A 17,607-nucleotide genomic window follows, 5' to 3' on the forward strand; every position below is an offset into this window, starting at 1 on the left:
ACAGAGTCCGCCTGGAACCCAGAGGCGCTTGTTTGCCTTTTCTGTAAGGGTTTGTCAGAGGAGTTGAAGGAACACTTGGTATTCATGCCAATCCACTCTCATTCCCTGGAAGCAGCGGTCTCCCAGGTCCTGGAATTGGACACCCGCATCAGAATCCAGAAAGCAGACAGACCCACTGGAAGCAGACATGGCCCTCCCGAGGCATCGCTTCCTGCTTTGCCAGCTCTGCCACATGCTCCTCTTTCCCTTCAAGAAAAGGAAAGGTGCGGCCGAGAGGGACGATGTATGTGCTGTGCTTCTCATAACCATCGGCTCTCTACTTGTCCTTCAAGACCACCATCTGCACCTCGTGCTCTACCGCAGCCTTCAGCTAAGGTCAGCAGTGCTGTTTTTTCCCCAGCCTCTTCGGGCACTCTGTTTCCGGCGGAATTGTCGTGGTCTGATACTCATCTTCTGTTGTCGATTTTTGTTGATTCAGGTGCAGAAGGATCATTCATAGACGCTTCCTTCGTCCACCGATGGAATATCCCCGTGGTTTCTGTGTCACCCCCCGTCAGCATTCTAGCCCTAGATGGTTCTCCACTCACCCCTGCTCAGGTTTCTCTGCAAACCATCCCGCTCTCTCTCAGGGTTGGGGCCACTCATATGGAAGATATTTCATTTCTTCTCCTGGACTCGCCTGCCTACCCGCTGATCCTGGGCCTTCCCTGGCTCAGGAAACACGACTCCCACATCTCCTGGGTCAAGAATGAGATCATTGCCTGGAGTCACACGTGCCATGCCAATTGTTGTCGCCTCCCTGTTAAGGTCTCCGCCGCTATCCTCCCTGTAGATGCTTCACCTTCTATTCCACCTCAATACGTTCACCTGAAACAGGCATTCGATAAACAACAGGCTCTCTTGCTTCCCCCTCACCGAACTTGCGACTGTGTCATTGATTTATTGCCAGGATCACTCCCCCCCAAGGGTCGCATTTACCATTTAACCCGAAAGGAGAATCAGGCCTTACAAGACTACATTAAGGAAGCCCTGGACTCAGGTTGTATTCGCCCCTCCTCTTCTCCTGCCTGTGCTGGTTTCTTTTTTATTGAAAAGAAGGATGGCTTATTGCGCCCATGCATCGACTACAGGGGGTTGAACTCCATCACAATTAAACATCGCTACCCTCTGCCTCTAATTCCAGCGGCTTTGGTGTCCTTACGTGGAGCCACCATCTTTTCAAAACTGGATTTACGTGGGGCTTATAACCTTATCAGGATACGGGAGGGGGACAAATGGAAGACGGCCTTTATGACTACGCATGGGCACTATGAATACCAGGTCATGCCCTTTGGCCTTGTCAATGCTCCGGCTGTCTTCCAGTCCTTTATGAATGATATTTTTAGGGACATTATTGGTAGCTTTGTTCTGGCATATCTCGATGACATTTTGATTTTTTCTACCAACCCTGAGGATCATGTCCGCCATGTACAGGAGGTCTTGTCAAGATTGATTGACAATAGGCTCTATGCTAAGCTGGAAAAATGTATGTTCCATGTCTCCAAGATCCATTTCCTCGGTTACAGTATCTCTCCTCTGGGTGTGGCCATGGACTCATCTAAGGTAGCAGCCATTAACGACTGGCCAGTTCCGCGCAATCTAAAACAGATCCAGCATTTTCTGGGTTTTGCTAATTTTTATAGGTGGTTCATTAGGAACTTTAGTTCAGTTGTGGTGCCCATCTCTGCTCTAACTCGCAACCGACGTGGCCGAGGTAAGTGGAACCCGGAGGCGGACAAGGCATTCCTACGCTTAAAGCACCTCTTCAGCACTGCTCCTCTTCTCCGTCACCTGGATCCCTCCCGGCCCTTTGTAGTGGAAGTGGACGCCTCTGCCTATGGGGTTGGGGAAGTCCTCTCCCAGTGTCAGGAAGAAGGACAGGTTCTACATCCATGTGCCTTCTTCTCCAAGAAGCTCTCTCCTGCCGAAGTGAATTATGACGTGGGTAATCGCGAGCTCCTTGCTATCAAGCTGGCCCTTGAGGAATGGAGGCAGTGGCTGGAGGGGGCTCAGCATCCTTTTGTTATAATCACGGACCACAAGAACTTGGCCTACATCCAATCGGCTAAACGCCTCAATTCACGTCAAGCTCGTTGGTCTCTGTTCTTCTCGCGCTTCAACTTCGTGATCACCTATACCCCTGGATCTAAGAATGGTAGGGCGGATGCTCTTTCCCGACTTCACGACCCCCCGGATCTGGATTATGCACCCAAACCGATAATTTCAACTAACCGTGTCATGGCAGCAGTTCGGTGCTCGATTGAGGATCAAGTCAGGCGGGCCCTGGACAAGCCCACCATCATGCTCCGTTGCCCCGTGGACAAATTGTTTGTGGTGGATAATTTACGTTCGGCGGTTTTACAGTGGAGTCATGACTCACAGTTCGCAGGCCACCCTGGGGTCAAACGTACTTTGGATCTCCTGAGTAGGGACTTCTGGTGGCCTACCATGAGAGCGGATGTAGTAGACTATATTCGAGCATGTCCTACCTGTGCCAGAACCAAGACCCCGTGTGCCAGGAAGATGGGTCTCTTGCACCCCCTCCCGGTACCCTACCTCCCTTGGTCTCACATAGCGGTGGATTTCACCTCCCCAGCAGTCAAGGTAATACGGTTATCATGGTGGTCTCCGATCGATTTTCCAAATCAGCCCACTTTGTTCCGCTCCCAGCCTTACCCACGGCCCAGGAGATGGCAATGCTGTTCGTCCAGCACGTATTTTCGCCTACATGGTTTGCCCAGGGATGTGGTCTCAGACAAAGGTCCCCAGTTTGTCTTGGCCTTTTGGAGAGCTTTTTGTCAGGCCCTGGGCACTCATGTGTCCTTAACATCGGGATATCACCCTGAAGCCAATGGGCAGGTGGAGAGAAGTAATCAAACGCTCCTGGCTTTTCTTAGAGCCTTCACTTCATCTTCCCAAGATGACTGGTCATCTTTACTTCCCTGGGCAGAGTACGCTCATAACTCCCTTACATCCTCCTCCACAGGCCTCTCTCCCTTCCTTTGCTCCTTAGGTTACCAACCTTCCCTCATCTCTGACGCCCCTCTGGTTACGACAATTCCTTCTCTGAGACAATACATCTCGAAGTTAAGGAGGACCTGGAAGGTGGCTAGAACATCTCTTCTCAAGTCAACTCAGCGCCAGGCCGCTTTAGCCAACAGACGTCGTAGACCTGCCCCTCGGTTCAGGAAAGGTCAGTTCGTCTGGCTGGCCACCAAGAATTTACCCTTGCGCCTGTCCTCCAAGAAGCTAGGCCCCAAGTATATAGGTCCTTTCCGGATCCTCTCACGAATTACACCGGTCACCTACCGATTAGCGCTCCCCCCCACTTTCAGAATCCATTCCGCCTTCCACGTCTCTCTTTTGAAACCATTTCACCGTTCTCCCCTGGTGGCCCCTCCTGCTCGTCCACCACCTCCTCGTACTATTCAGGGGTGTCCGGCGTATACAGTCCTGGATTCAAGATGGCACCGTAATACCATTCAGTATCTTGTGGATTGGGAAGGGTATGGACCGGAAGACAGATCTTGGGTTCCGGAGGGAGATATTCTCGACCCAGCTCTCATCACCGATTTTCATCGTAATTTTCCCCAGTGACCGTCTTGGGCGTCGGGAGCCGCCCGTGAAGGGGGGGGGGGGGTTACTGTCACGACCACTAACCGGCCCAGACCAGCTCCTAAGAGGTCTTATCAGTCCCAGCAGCAGGGTGATAATTACAAACGCCGCCACACGTGTTAATTCTCATCAGATGCCTTACCGTGCGGCAGGCTGCATTATTTAAGCCTCCCTTACCCGCATATCACTGCTCGGTATTGAGTTCACTACGTGTTGCTCTACGTAGCGTTGCTTTCCCTTTTGCCTACTGGATTTTCTGACTTCGCCTTTTGCCTTTGGACTTTGTTTCTCATCTCGACCCTTGGATTGTTTGCTACCAGTGACTATTTTTCGGTATTGACCCTGCAGCTCTTGTTTCGACCACGTACCTGTCTCTCGTTCTGGATTGTTCGCCACCAGTGCCTTTACCGGATGGTGACCTACCTTACGCCTTCGGACTACGACTCAGCTCCTGGATTTGCTCTGTCCGCCTACTCATCGCCCAAGGCTTCCTGCATTTGCATCAGATCCTTTTCACCACAACCTAGCTTCGTTACACTAAAGTTGTTTTTGATCTTTTAATCAAATGTTATCTGTATGTGACTGCGAATGAGAAAAATGGCCTTTTTGAGTCTCTTTGGCAACAAAGAAATACACGTTTTGCAAATGTCATTGTCTGCAAGGAAAAAAGTCTTTGCATGTTGTTTTTTTACTTGGACAAAAAGAGGGCGAATGATTCCCACCCCTCTTTCAAGAAGCACTCCACCCAGCCTAGAAGACTCCCCACCCCAGCTGAAGAGCCAGCGGACAGGTGGAAGATGGAAGCCGAAGAAGATGTGAAACCTGCACAGTCTCATTTCAGTCCAGCATGGACACTTCCCACAAATACTGCCCTCTCTGTAATCAGTCTTCAGCGATACCTCAAATTGAACCCAGGGCCCCAAAGCTAAAGCAGCAACACTGACCACTGCACCACTGTGCAACATGGCTGCCTATAAACACATGGGCAGCACATATCACACCTTTCAAGAAATCATTAACACCCTCAACACACAACACAGATCCATTAAACTCAAATACACCAAGCATGACAGCCAGATAGGCTTCCTAGACACCACCACATACAAGGGTTCCTCCTTCAACAACACAGACAAACTGGACAACAAAAGTATTTTTCAAAGATACAGACACATATGGTTTACTAAAGAAAGCTTTCACCCAAAACATACTTTCAAAGGACTGGTAAAATCACAACTCCTACACTTCCACAAAATGTGTACACAACAAGACTTTGAGGAAGCCAAAACATACACTCTTCCAAGCTCTACACCCGAGAGGATACACATGAAGTTTCCTAAAAAATGTGGAAAAAACATTTCTAAATAGAAATACTCCAGATGGCAGAAGAATACTCCTCATCACAACATAAAAGCATATGTTGCATAAAAAAAGCATAAAAACCAACCAAAAACTAAAGTTTACATTCACCATGATGTTAGAAAGCACAAACATACTGAGGGAGCACAAAATCACATCTGTATACAGAAAAAAAACGAAACCTTCAGGATTACTTAGTCCAAAGCAAGCTATAACCTGTACAAAACAGATCATTTGCACCAAGAGCTGAACATTTCATAACAGAAAACAATGATCCAAAACAACAGAATCAAAGAAATCTTCCAGTTGCAAAGGGCACTCAGGAAACACCAATAACGCCATCTACAGCATCCAGTGCAAAAACTGCGGGGTGACCTATGTGGGGAAACAGCTAACTCCATCCAAACCCAACCGGCACAATATCAGGAGTACTCATCTGGTGGCACACTTCCTACAGAATGGGCCGGAAGTGCTGGAAGCCACGGGACTGGAAAGCAACCCCAACTGGACAGAGACAGAAAGAAAGAAAAAGGAAAGGGGGTGGATCAAAAGACTTGATATTATCTTTCCACAAGGCCTGAAAATCGGAAAAACTAGGAGGGTTTCAGTCGTTGTAAGGAGAGTGCAGCCCTCCTTGTCCCAGGTGGTCTCCTCTGAGAAACTCTGGGAGAAAGTTTTGTTCTCCTCTCCTAACTAGCCAGATCCTACAGGGACTGGAACTCTTCACAGTCACCATACTAACACTTAGGCAACAAACAGAAGAATAACTGAAACCAATCAGCTATGGAAACTCTCACAGCTCACAGTCCTATTAGGGAGGAAAACAAAAGACCCTTATTGCCTATTGAGATGTTAACAGTCTATGCATAATCCCCAGCAGGGAAAGCAGAAACCCATTCACCAACTGAAACTGGACCTACTCACACAGAAACTTACAGAAAGAAACCAGCCACCTGGGAGGAACTACAACACACTGCCCCTTACAGATCCATCTTTATGGATCAATATGCATCTTCCTTACACTTTGTAAAGGACATAACTAAAACACAATTATTGTAACGAAATGAAGACCACTGGACTGTCTCACCAAACCATTGCTAATTATATCAAGAACATAAACCATTTTCCGCGCTACATCCTGAAGGCTATCAATGTGAAAGTAGATGATGCCAGCTTGGCTAACCTCATCAACTTCCATAGTATCCTAAAAGATATTCAGAAGAAAAACAGTAAGAATGTTGCCAAGAGATTACCAGAAAGAGGTACTTTTCATTTTTTAACTTTATTCAACTGTATTTCTTTAATTTGAATACAAAAAAAGATGTTGATAGCATTACTTTCTCCCACAGATATAGACAGATGCAGAGTCCATAACCAAGTACCAGAGATTGCTGGAAGGTGTTGAGGGTTGCAAAGAGATGCGTTGCACATACAGCTCTGAAAAGAACACCCTGCCTGACCATCATCTTGTGCTGTATTACCTGCAGACCTTTCTCCAGCTGAAGGACCTGCAGCACCCAGGGCTGGTAAAGAACATGACAGTAAGAATACTTTCATACAACAAATAAGTTACACACACACACACACGTGGGATTTTTACAGTTTGGTGTATTAAGTTTTATTTTCTTGCTATTACAGGTCAAGGACTGGATGCATAAAAAAAAAAGTGTTGTTTCAACAAGTGGGCAAAAAGATGGTCTAGTTTGCTGTTAACCAGCACAAAATCTCATCACAGCAGCTGGCTTCCTTTGCATTGAGTGAAGAGGAACATGCAAGTGGATGGCTACATTGATAAACCCCTCCACTCGATTCCGGGTTGTGGTGGAACTGGAACCATCCTGGCAAGCAGTGCAAAGCACAGTATTGCCCATAATGTGACACCAGTTCATCACAGGACTCGCACACTCACACCACGGCCAATTTTCATAGAAGCCCATTAAAATCCATGTTAATACAGAACAAAAGACCTCCACTTGCATAGCTCCCATCATGTATAGTATTTAAGAAAATCTCCAATGTACCTTAATTGCATTTTATTTGTGTTTTATCAGCTGTTTCATCTTTACTTCACTAAACTAAGCTGTAATGCCCAGGTCAGCAGCTGTGAAGGGAGACAAAAAGTTTTTCAGTTCATCTGCGGGAGAGCCAAGTCACAGTCCTTCCAACAACTTGAGAAGCCTGCATGAGAAGTAAGCAGAATAATATATAACTTTATATTTCTGTGGGTTGGAAACATTCACATATGCTTGCTTGTTTGTTTTGTAGATTCCTCCAGCCATTCATTACCAGCCAGGAGGGCAATTGAGATGACAGCAAAAAATGTAACCGATGCACAGAAGAGGATTATGGCGGATTACTTAGCCCATTCCAATGCGCCCGCAGAGAAACATTATAGAAAACTGACTCAGTCAGCATCTGCTCAGCAATCAAAGTAATTGAAGGCTTTGCAGGACAAGGAGTTTAGTAAACATCATCACAATCTTAAAATAAGTCTCACAAAACAATCATTCTTTTCTTTTTTTTTTAACTTCAGGTCAAGTAATCAATCATCAGACTCTGGATAAGAATGTACACCTGCTGTGGAGTAGGTTTGAATACAGTACACCTACTCAGTTATTTTTGACATTGTGTGTTACAGAGACCTGTGATATTTTATTTAAAATTTTTTACAACAGTGGATCAAGGCCAAGATCCACAACAGCAGCTGCAGGATTTACATGTCCGAAGATGGATGATGCTACGGCCTTCCAGCAGCTGATAAAGGTGTTTCCCGTGTTATTACAGTGCCTTGCGAAAGTATTCGGCCCCCTTGAACTTTTCAACCTTTTGCCACATTTCAGGTTTCAAACAAAGATATAAATTTTTTATTTTATGTGAAGAATCACCAACAAGTGGGACACAATTGTGAAGTGGAACGAAATCTATTGGATTTTTGAAACTTTAACTAATAAAAAAATGAAAAGTGGGGCGTGCAAAATTATTCGGCCCCTTTACTTTCAGTGCAGCAAACTCACTCCAGAAGTTCAGCGAGGATCTCTGAATGATCCAATGTTGTCCTAAATGACTGATGGTGATAAATAGAATCCACCTGTGTGTAATCAAGTCTCTGTATAAATGCACCTGCTCTGTGATAGTCTCAAGGTTCTGTTGAAAGCGCAGAGAGCATCATGAAGACCAAGGAACACACCAGGCAGGTCCGTAATACTGTTGTGGAGAAGTTTAAAGCCGGATTTGGATACAAAAAGATTTCCCAAGCTTCAAACATCCCAAGGAGCACTGTGCAAGCGATCATCTTGAAATGGAAGGAGTATCAGACCACTGCAAATCTACCAAGACCTGGCCGTCCCTCTAAACTTTCAGCTCAGACAAGGAGAAGACTGATCAGAGATGCAGCCAAGAGGCCCATGATCACTCTGGATGAACTGCAGAGAACTACAGCTGAGGTGGGAGAGTCTGTCCATAGGACAACAATCAGTCTTACACTGCACAAATCTGGCCTTTATGGAAGAGTGGCAAGAAGAAAGCCATTTCTCAAAGATATCCATAAAAAGTCTCGTCTAAAGTTTGCCACAAGCCACCTGGGAGACACAAGAAGGTGCTCTGGTCAGATGAAACCAAAATCGAACTTTTTGCCCACAATGCAAAACGATATGTTTGGCGTAAAAGCAACACAGCTCATCACCCTCAACACACCATCCCCACTGTCAAACATGGTGGTGGCAGCATCATGGTTTGGGCCTGCTTTTCTTCAGCAGGGACAGGGAAGATGGTTAAAATTGAGGGGAAGATGGATACAGCCAAATACAGGACCATTCTGGATGAAAACCTGTTGGAGTCTGCAAAAGACCTGAAACTGGGACGGAGATTTATCTTCCAACAAGACAATGATCCCAAACATACAGCAAAATCTACAAAGGAATGGTTCACAAATAAACGTATCCAGGTGTTTGAATGGCCAAGTCAAAGTCCAGACCTGAATCCAATCGAGAATCTGTGGAAAGAGCTGAAAACTGCTGTTCACAAACGCTCTCCATCCAACCTCACTGAGCTCGAGCTGTTTTGCAAGGAAGAATGGGCAAGAATTTCAGTCTCTCGATGTGCAAAACTGATAGAGACATACCCCAAGCGACTTGCAGCTGTAATCGCAGCAAAAAGTGGCTCTACAAAGTATTAACGCAAGGGGGCCGAATAATTTTGCACGCCCCACTTTTCATTTTTTTATTAGTTAAAAAAGTTTCAAAAATCCAATAGATTTCGTTCCACTTCACAATTGTGTCCCACTTGTTGGTGATTCTTCACATAAAATAAAAAATGTATATCTTTATGTTTGAAGCCTGAAATGTGGCAAAAGGTTGAAAAGTTCAAGGGGGCCGAATACTTTCGCAAGGCACTGTATATGGGCAGCTTACCAAAAAAAGGAACATCTGAAACTGATTGGAAGTCATGACAGGTGGAAATCAGAACAGAGGAAGTGAGACTGCAGACCATTAATGGCAAGTTTACAAATCAATTATCTTCACCGACAAACACTAAGTTTGGAATATATTCTGAGGATTTATATTGTGGTTATCCTTCTAGACCTTTACACTAGATGGCTGTCAGGTAACCTACTATATTCAAAAGATGGACTGCTCAGCCAATGCATCAACAGTATCTGAGGTGTTTGAGAAGTGGAAGCCCAAGACAGTACTACCACCAAATGACAAGCAAATTAAAAAGATAGAAAAGCATCAAATCTGGAAAGGCCTGAGCATTAGTGACAATCCTGTGAAGGGGAAGAAGGTTGTGACTTCCAGGTTTTCAGAAAGGAGAGGTGATGTGTGATTATCATGGCGAGATCATCAGAGAGACAGCCGCTGAAGCCCTAACGGCACAGATGGCAGAGGGAGAGAAGATACATCTTTTCTTTTTTTGATGGACCTGCACAAAAACTGTGCACTGATGCTCGTAAAGAACACTGTGCCTGCCTCACGGATATGGAGATGATCAGAAGGTGGATAAATACATCAAGGCTGTAAGAGGGTCATTTATATAAACGAACAGCCTGTCATAATCCTGTCTGTGACAAAAAATGACATTGTTGAGGGAGAAGAGCTCCTCTTTGATTATAGCATTTCCAGAAAATCATTTCAAGGCAAAGGGCAAGCTCTGGAGTGGTTGGATCACTGACAATTTCCAAAACAGAAACTCAGTAAGTGTACTAAAGTGCATATTTTGAAGATATTAATTTTAAGCTACAAGAAAATATATGTTAGAATTATGTTTGTATTATTGTCTTAAAAATGGCATTTCTCATTCTCACCAGCAAGGATATAAGGAAGGGATACGAGACTGCCAAAAAGATACATAATTTTCAGAGGAGCATAGAAGGCAGATAACTACCCCACTCAATTGTTACTGCAAAGAAATGCCACATCGTGTAAACAAAAAAGGTTTTGAGAAGTGAACCATTCTTGAAATTTATTGACAGAGTCTGAATAGCACAGCATTCCCAGACCAGGCACTGGAGTTTCCTGCAGCGTAAGATGGGTACTCTTGGTAAGAGAGAAATCGACAGAGTACTGGAATTCATGAGTGACACCTTTCCAATTCATCGAGAACAGAGCCCACAAGATGTGTCTAGAGAACAATTTCTTAAAATTTAAGTGGTAGTTTCTGAATAGGTTAGAGACAACATGGCTCTACAGCTATCTTATAACTTTTAAGAAGTTGCAAAAGTGATTACCATATTGTCAGTGGTTTATATTTAAAATCTAAAGATTTGAAATTGAATCTGTTTCTTAAACAAACAACATTGTTCACGGGAACAGCATCCCAAATCGTTTGATGACTGTAAATATGACAAGCTTGTGATAGTGTAAATTGTACAGTGCAAAACAGTTGCATTGTTTTGGTTTTGTCTTCAACATAATCATATTGGTAGGCATGTTATTTTTATAGCAGCAACCTGCCATTCACCACCAGCCAAGATGCCACAAGGTACAAGAGATGACCCAGAAGAACTTAATGATGCAGAGAAGAGCATATGGGTGAAAAAAGAAGACAATAAATATCCATTAACACGTGCATCTACAAATCAGAAGATGGGTGATGGTCAGCATTTCAGGAGTGACACTGGAGATTAAATTCAAGTTCTTACAGCGATTTTCTATGTTTGGCTTCAACACAAATCATATTAATATGCTCACATTATTAATTTGCACAAAATGCCCGATATTCAATACAGGCCACGTTCAGAGGAGTACACACAACCCAGCCAGAACGTGGCTAGCTGAAGTGCGGCGGACCACAGGGAAAGTACTCTTGTCCACATGGATGTCTCTGCTCTGAAAACCAGTGGATAAAGGTATATGACAGTCTGTTCTCAGCTGTTGATTTTGTGAAAACATTGAATATGAAAGATTGAAGTGTCACCATTCTATGAAGTTCAGACATAAGTATTATATTGATAAGCTAGGTCTGTTCTACTAATACCTGAAGAACTTTTATATTGCACTGTTTGCTTTGGTTTCCTTCACGGGCTCTGGTTTTCAGACATCAGTCCAAGATCATTGGTGGGTTAATTGGTTTCTGGTAAAATTGGCCCCAAGTGTGAGTGTGTGTGTTTGTATTTCCATCTGGCATCCTCAGAATATGTCTTTGTTTTCTTTTCTTAATTGCTGTTGATTACTAGAGTTTATTTGGCATAATACCTTTGTGATGAATACTTTCTTTTTTGTCAATAGTCTTATTTTAAATCAACAACGTCAATGAGTTAGTATCTTAACCTTAAAGAACAAGCAGTAAAAAAAAAAACACTTCAGATGGGTTATAAGCTGAAGTTTTTGTAAGTGAACCGAGATTCCTGTGCAGTGCAGAGACCCATCTTTAAAACATTGCATGTATATATGGTGGACTTAAAATTGTCAAATTTTCTCACAATGTAAAAGTATATTAAACAGGTGGCATACTCTATCTATAAAGATTTGACTAATTTTAATTCCATACTTCCATTGACTGCTTCGGAATACATTCTGTAAATTTCCCTGAATAATCATTGTCTCACAGAGAAGACCTGGGTGACACAACAGGGGTCAGGGTTGTGCTGAAAGGAGGTTTGCGTAGACTGGCCAGTGTCTATGAGGGACTGTGGGATCACCGGGGGTTCCCCCACCGCCTGTAACATTGCCAGGGGGTGTAATCACTGAAAAAAAGCCAAGGTTTCCTTCATTGAGGGGTCACCATTTGTCACATTCTGGCTGGACAAGAGACAAAAGATAAGCCTCCCACTGTCACAGACAGAGCAGTCTGGGACACTCCAGGCTGGACTGGACCATTGTCTTTGGAAGATGGGGTAACAGGAGATGAAATAGATCACACAAGACTATCAGTCCTGCCTAGCTGTTATGTGACTAACGGACTCACCCCCACATTGAGAAGAGACAACTGGCTTCTGTGTAGAAAGCAGACCATTTCACTTTAACTGGTTAATCAGATCTAATGAGCTGAAATACCCTTGACAAGACTGGACACTTCACATCTAACTTCCTCCAGCCCCCCCTCCTCTACAAATAGCCCCACTTGTTCGCAGTAGAACCAACCTGGAGCAGCAGAACAGAGGTTTTTGTTTCTTAATATTGTCTGCTGTTGTAAAACAAGTCATCCCTTGGGGATAAAAACTCTCCTTTGAGGCTGGTGGGTGTCTCCTGTATTTACCCCATATCCCCAGGGCTTCTTAGCTGAGTGATCAAAAGCGGAACTACAATATGCTGAATTTCACACTGGGTTACAACAGACCCTGGGAGAGTGGGCAGGGGAAGGGACTCCCCACAAGGGGACACTCTTTATCTCACATAGCCCCACCCACATTAATGCTTACGCAGTTTGCGTGAGTAAGGTCAATAACGAGCAAAATCAGACCCAATCTACTGCCTCACCAACAACAGCCACTTATTTTGGGTTTTAATCTCCACCTATTACCCTTCAGACTCAATCTTTCTGAAACAGGGTTATAATTTAAGTTTTGCCTGGCACTGTTTGAGCAGAAGAAAGAAATAATAGCACTATTCCAGACAGTCTAGCACAATAACCACCAACTCCAATAACTTTATCTAGAGAAAGAACCCAGCTTCAGCTCAAAAGGAAAACTATTTAAATTATAATTATAATTATAATTCTCCAACACTGGCTGGAGACCCTGTGTGTCCGGGCTCAGCGGTTATATAGGACAGGACTCGGCGAGCTGCAGGTGAAACTCATTGCTCTGCGCTCCCCGTGCGGAATGCGCGTCTCCTCCCTCCTGACTCGTCACACCGCCTTCATACTCTACAGCGGGGAAAAAAAAAACTCCCTTTCACTGTCTTCATACATCCCTCTTAAAGCACAGAAAACTGAAACTCCGAGGCGTTTCTATGAGTCAGTACCGGGTTTTTCTGTTCGAGGTTACAAGCAGAAACAATAAAAGCGTTGAAAGCAGGAATTTCTGCTCCTAGGCAATAACGTATAAAAATACATTTTCTGATTCCTAAAACCTAATAAAATCCATGTAAGTCTCCCTTTTGTTTCCAATGCACATTACTGAATATGAACCAGTCAAGTTCAGGTACTTTTCTGATTTATCTGAATAGTTCTGGCGCAGCTGTTACAACAAAGATACTTACAAACTATTTTTTTTGTTTTCATACGAGCTCTTGCTGTTTGAATAATATGCCGTTTTGAATAATAATAAAAGTTGAATAATTTTTTTTCAATTCGCTAAGTCACAAGAAACACCAACAACACTCATCGTAAGCATCTGACCAATCACATTCCTGAATTTTAAACCCATTTAGTATTTATTTTTAAATTATTTTTTACACCTGTTTTACGTATTCTTGCTACTGTCCTTTTACAGCCACTTGGACAGACCGCTCTGAGACATCTGCGTTCAGTAAGCGCTGAGCCTTCTCTCAGCACAAATCGCCTCTTTTACATAGCAGCCCCGCCACTGAGAAACGAAGAGAACTGCCTTTTATCTGGCATTTTTCATGTCCAATACGTTTGACATCTACCAAGGAGACAGAGTTCTTTTGCGACACTATTTCTTCTTTTTTTTTTCTTTCTGTACGCTTTGATAACAAAACTAGAAATCGTGCAAGGGAAAAATGTTTTTTTTTTCATAGAGAAAACGTGCACCAGGAAATGTTGTGTTGAAAAGAAATTATTTAACATGATATGTGACCTAATTTACCAGAGCAAATGCTCACCCAGCAAGGTCTGGAGAAGTTGGAGAGTCTGGTGGATGTGATATGAGTTGTGGAAGAAACAGTCTTTCTTTGAATTCTAAATCAATCGGAATTTGAATGCGACATAAACTCTTTGTCTGATTTAAAGAGATTATATTTTAAAACTTTTTTCAGGCTTCAGACACTTTTTAATAAAACAAAAGTATCCTGAAACTCCCTAACTTTCAGGTTTCTTTAAACCTGTAATAAAAAGGGATCTGAAACTTCCAGGATTTCATTCTCTGATGTAGCTGTCTCTCAAGTCAGACGTGATGTTTCGCAGATGTCAGCTGTGCCTTTTATCTTGCGTTCAAGGGTATTCGCTCTTTCATTTAGATTATCTATGTGATGTACAGACAGAACTCAACCGCAACCGAATAGTGAGAATTCCGGGTTCAGCACCAGCAGAACCTGAAAAACTAAGAACTGACCCCGACCTGATTTGAACACACAGCCTTCAGATTTGGAGTCAGACGCGCTACCGCTGCGCCACGAGGTCACACCAGTTCCTCCCCTCCTCCCCCCCCTTTAAACCCCCGAAGGAGAAAAATCAACGTCGCAATTTTTTTTTTTATTTCATTCTCTCCTGTGAGGTGTTGTTCTCGATAACAGATCCAGGAACACTGATTGTTATTCTGATTGTTATTCTATTTTTTCTAAATTAAGTACCCCATAGTACCCCATAGTGCAATGGTAGCATTAATTAAGTACCCCATAGTGCAATGGTAGCACGTCTGACTCTAAATCCCGAAGTTAAGTTAAGTTTTCAAAGTACATGCGAGTCAACTGATACTGATCAGGTTCTTCTTCTGCTGCTGCTGAACCCACAGTCTTCACCTTAAAGTCCAATTCCCTAAGCCTGCTGACCTTATGTCCATCCCTTCTCGTAAAAACTCGTATTTTCACAGGGTACCCTTCAGAAAACGCAGTATAGAATGTAAAAAACTCCAGTAGTAAAAAAATTACGGAGTGTATCACTTTCACTGAGACCGAGAAGTGTTAAGCTGTATATGAGTCTTTGTGGCTCGGCTGTTAACCAAAAGGGTGGTGGTTTGAGTCTTCCCAAGGACGCGATGAGCCTTTTAATGTACACACCCTCCTCACTTTATTTCTCCACGGCCGGTACCGCATTCAAATACTTACTGCCCGTAGAAGGCAGCAGGCTCGCAAACTAGCTCACTGTGTATATAATAAAGAAGCGAAGGTTAGTTTCTTATCTGCATGTTGCAGAGCCTTACGCAACTCGTACCAACAGTTGGGCTTTGAGCCCTGCACAGGCTATTAGTTGAAAGGCCATTGTAAATGACGTATAACAGATTTATCCAGCTGGCTTCTATGTTTCACACTAAATTGCGATCTTGAAACCAAAATAATTAAAAATATTGAACACAACCGCTGTTCTCCAAGAAGGAAGGCTGTTTTACACTGATGTCACTCCTTTTTATCGCGATCCTGAATGCTTAAGTTAAAAGACAAAGCGAAGGATGCAAACTGTAAACTCTCTTCACGTCTTACAGTTTATGAAATAAAACAATTTCTTACTTTCTTAATAATTTCTTACTGCTGATAGATGATTTATTGCATTTTAACAAAATCACAATTACAAACATTTTGGGTTAAACTGTTATTCACACACTCTAACGGAGAGAAATGTTAGTGTCTTCAGGTGTGTGAGCCCATCTCTAAAAAAATTAAAAATAAAAGTTATATGAAATTAATTGTTCTACTTTTTAGCTTGCATAGCCTTATGAATATTTCGGTTAAATCTTTTTTTTCTGTAGTAATTTCAGTTGATATTAATATTAGTCATGATTTACAACTTTTGGACATGGTTCATCTTAAATAATTTTGTAATTTCAAGTTTGGAAAATCGCACCCAGAAGCTACCAAAACTGGTAATGTTCATATAATGTGTAATGCAATAGCAGCATTTTGGGTGGGAAAACAAAAAGTATTTCTTGGTATGAATCCCAACACTTCATAAGCGGGGTTCGAGGACTTCTTGCTTCAGATAAAGCTGTCAATACATCATAGATTTTTACTCAATCAATAGCAGTGTTATCGCTACCGAATGCTAAATATAGATCCTGGCAATACTTCGTGACATCTTCGTAAGAAAAACCAAAATACTACAGAAGCAATCAAATGTATACGTTTCTTTTGGATCTAGAATAATCTAGGATAATTATAAGACTCAAAACATGCCCATCTTTTCTTTTTTCAAGGACAAATGGATTATTGAGGTGTAAAGATGGGTTCAAAACCAAAATCATCTGCTATTGGTGCTGTTTCTTTGATAGTTTCTTCAAATCCTTCAATTGATCATCGATATCGAGGAATAATATTATACAAATTGTGGTTTTCTGTTAATTGCCTATTTTATTGTAATTACATCTTTTTTTACAGATGTCTTGCATGTATCACAAGGTATAATAGTCCCAGTGCGTCCTCAGCTAAAATGTTTTAAAAAGTACGACAAAAGTACAATATGCTAAACAACATTCATGGTTATATCTATATTAAAATGAAGGTAAATATACCAAGATATTAAAATACAATTTTACAGTCCTAACCTAACAATGCTTGTGAAGTTTTCCAATAAATCTGAACTGTAATTTTGAGATCAAATTCAATGAGTTAAAATACACAAGTAGTTCACTAAACTGAGTTTCGTCCCTGAAATGATTTGCTTGCGAAGCACTAAGCAGCTTTGAATGGATTGCGGGAATCAAATATACAGATGGGTTCAGAGTGTGATTTCCAACTTTTGTGTAACATTTTCCTTTGATAGGGCAGAGTTGTCTTCACAATCTGGGTTAAATAAAAAGGAGTGACATCAGTGTAAAACAGCTTTCCTTCTTGGAGAACAACGGTTGTATTCAAAATTTCTAATTATTTTGGTTTCAAGATCGCAATTTAGTGTGAAACATAAAAGCCAGCTGGATAAATCTGTTACACATCATTTACAATGGCCTTTCAACTAATAGCCTGTGCAGGGCTCAAACCCCAGCTAATGGTACGAGTTGCGTAAGGCTCTGCAACATGCAGATGAGAAACTAACCTCTGCTTCTTCATTATATATACAGTGAGCTATATTTACGAGCCTACTGCTCCCTACGGGTCTGTATTTGATTGCGGTACAAGACCGGCCATGGAGAAATGAAGTGAGAAGGGTGTGTACATTAAAAGGCTCATAGCGTTCTTGGAAAGGCTCAAAACACCACCCTTTGGGTTAACAACCGACCCACAAAGACTCATATACAGCTTAACACTCCTCGGTCTCAGTAAAAGTGATACACTCCGTAAAATTTCCGGAGATTCAATTGTTTTTAAAGGAAAATCACCAACATCTACT

General features: G+C 42.7%; 1 protein-coding gene and 1 non-coding gene across 2 annotated transcripts in view; one reads left to right on the forward strand and one right to left on the reverse strand.

The window, feature by feature from the left end:
- LOC138243427 (scavenger receptor cysteine-rich type 1 protein M130-like) overlaps positions 1–17,607 on the forward strand; it is a 359,441-nt gene that overhangs the window by 218,329 nt on the left and 123,505 nt on the right. The gene's annotated exons all lie outside the window — the stretch shown is intronic.
- Positions 14,680–14,751, reverse strand: trnaw-cca (transfer RNA tryptophan (anticodon CCA)). Its single transcript has one exon. It is a non-coding gene; the product is annotated as a tRNA-Trp (tRNA).

This window comes from Lepisosteus oculatus, chromosome 14 (assembly GCF_040954835.1).
Source record: "Lepisosteus oculatus isolate fLepOcu1 chromosome 14, fLepOcu1.hap2, whole genome shotgun sequence".
Taxonomy (NCBI): domain Eukaryota; kingdom Metazoa; phylum Chordata; class Actinopteri; order Semionotiformes; family Lepisosteidae; genus Lepisosteus; species Lepisosteus oculatus.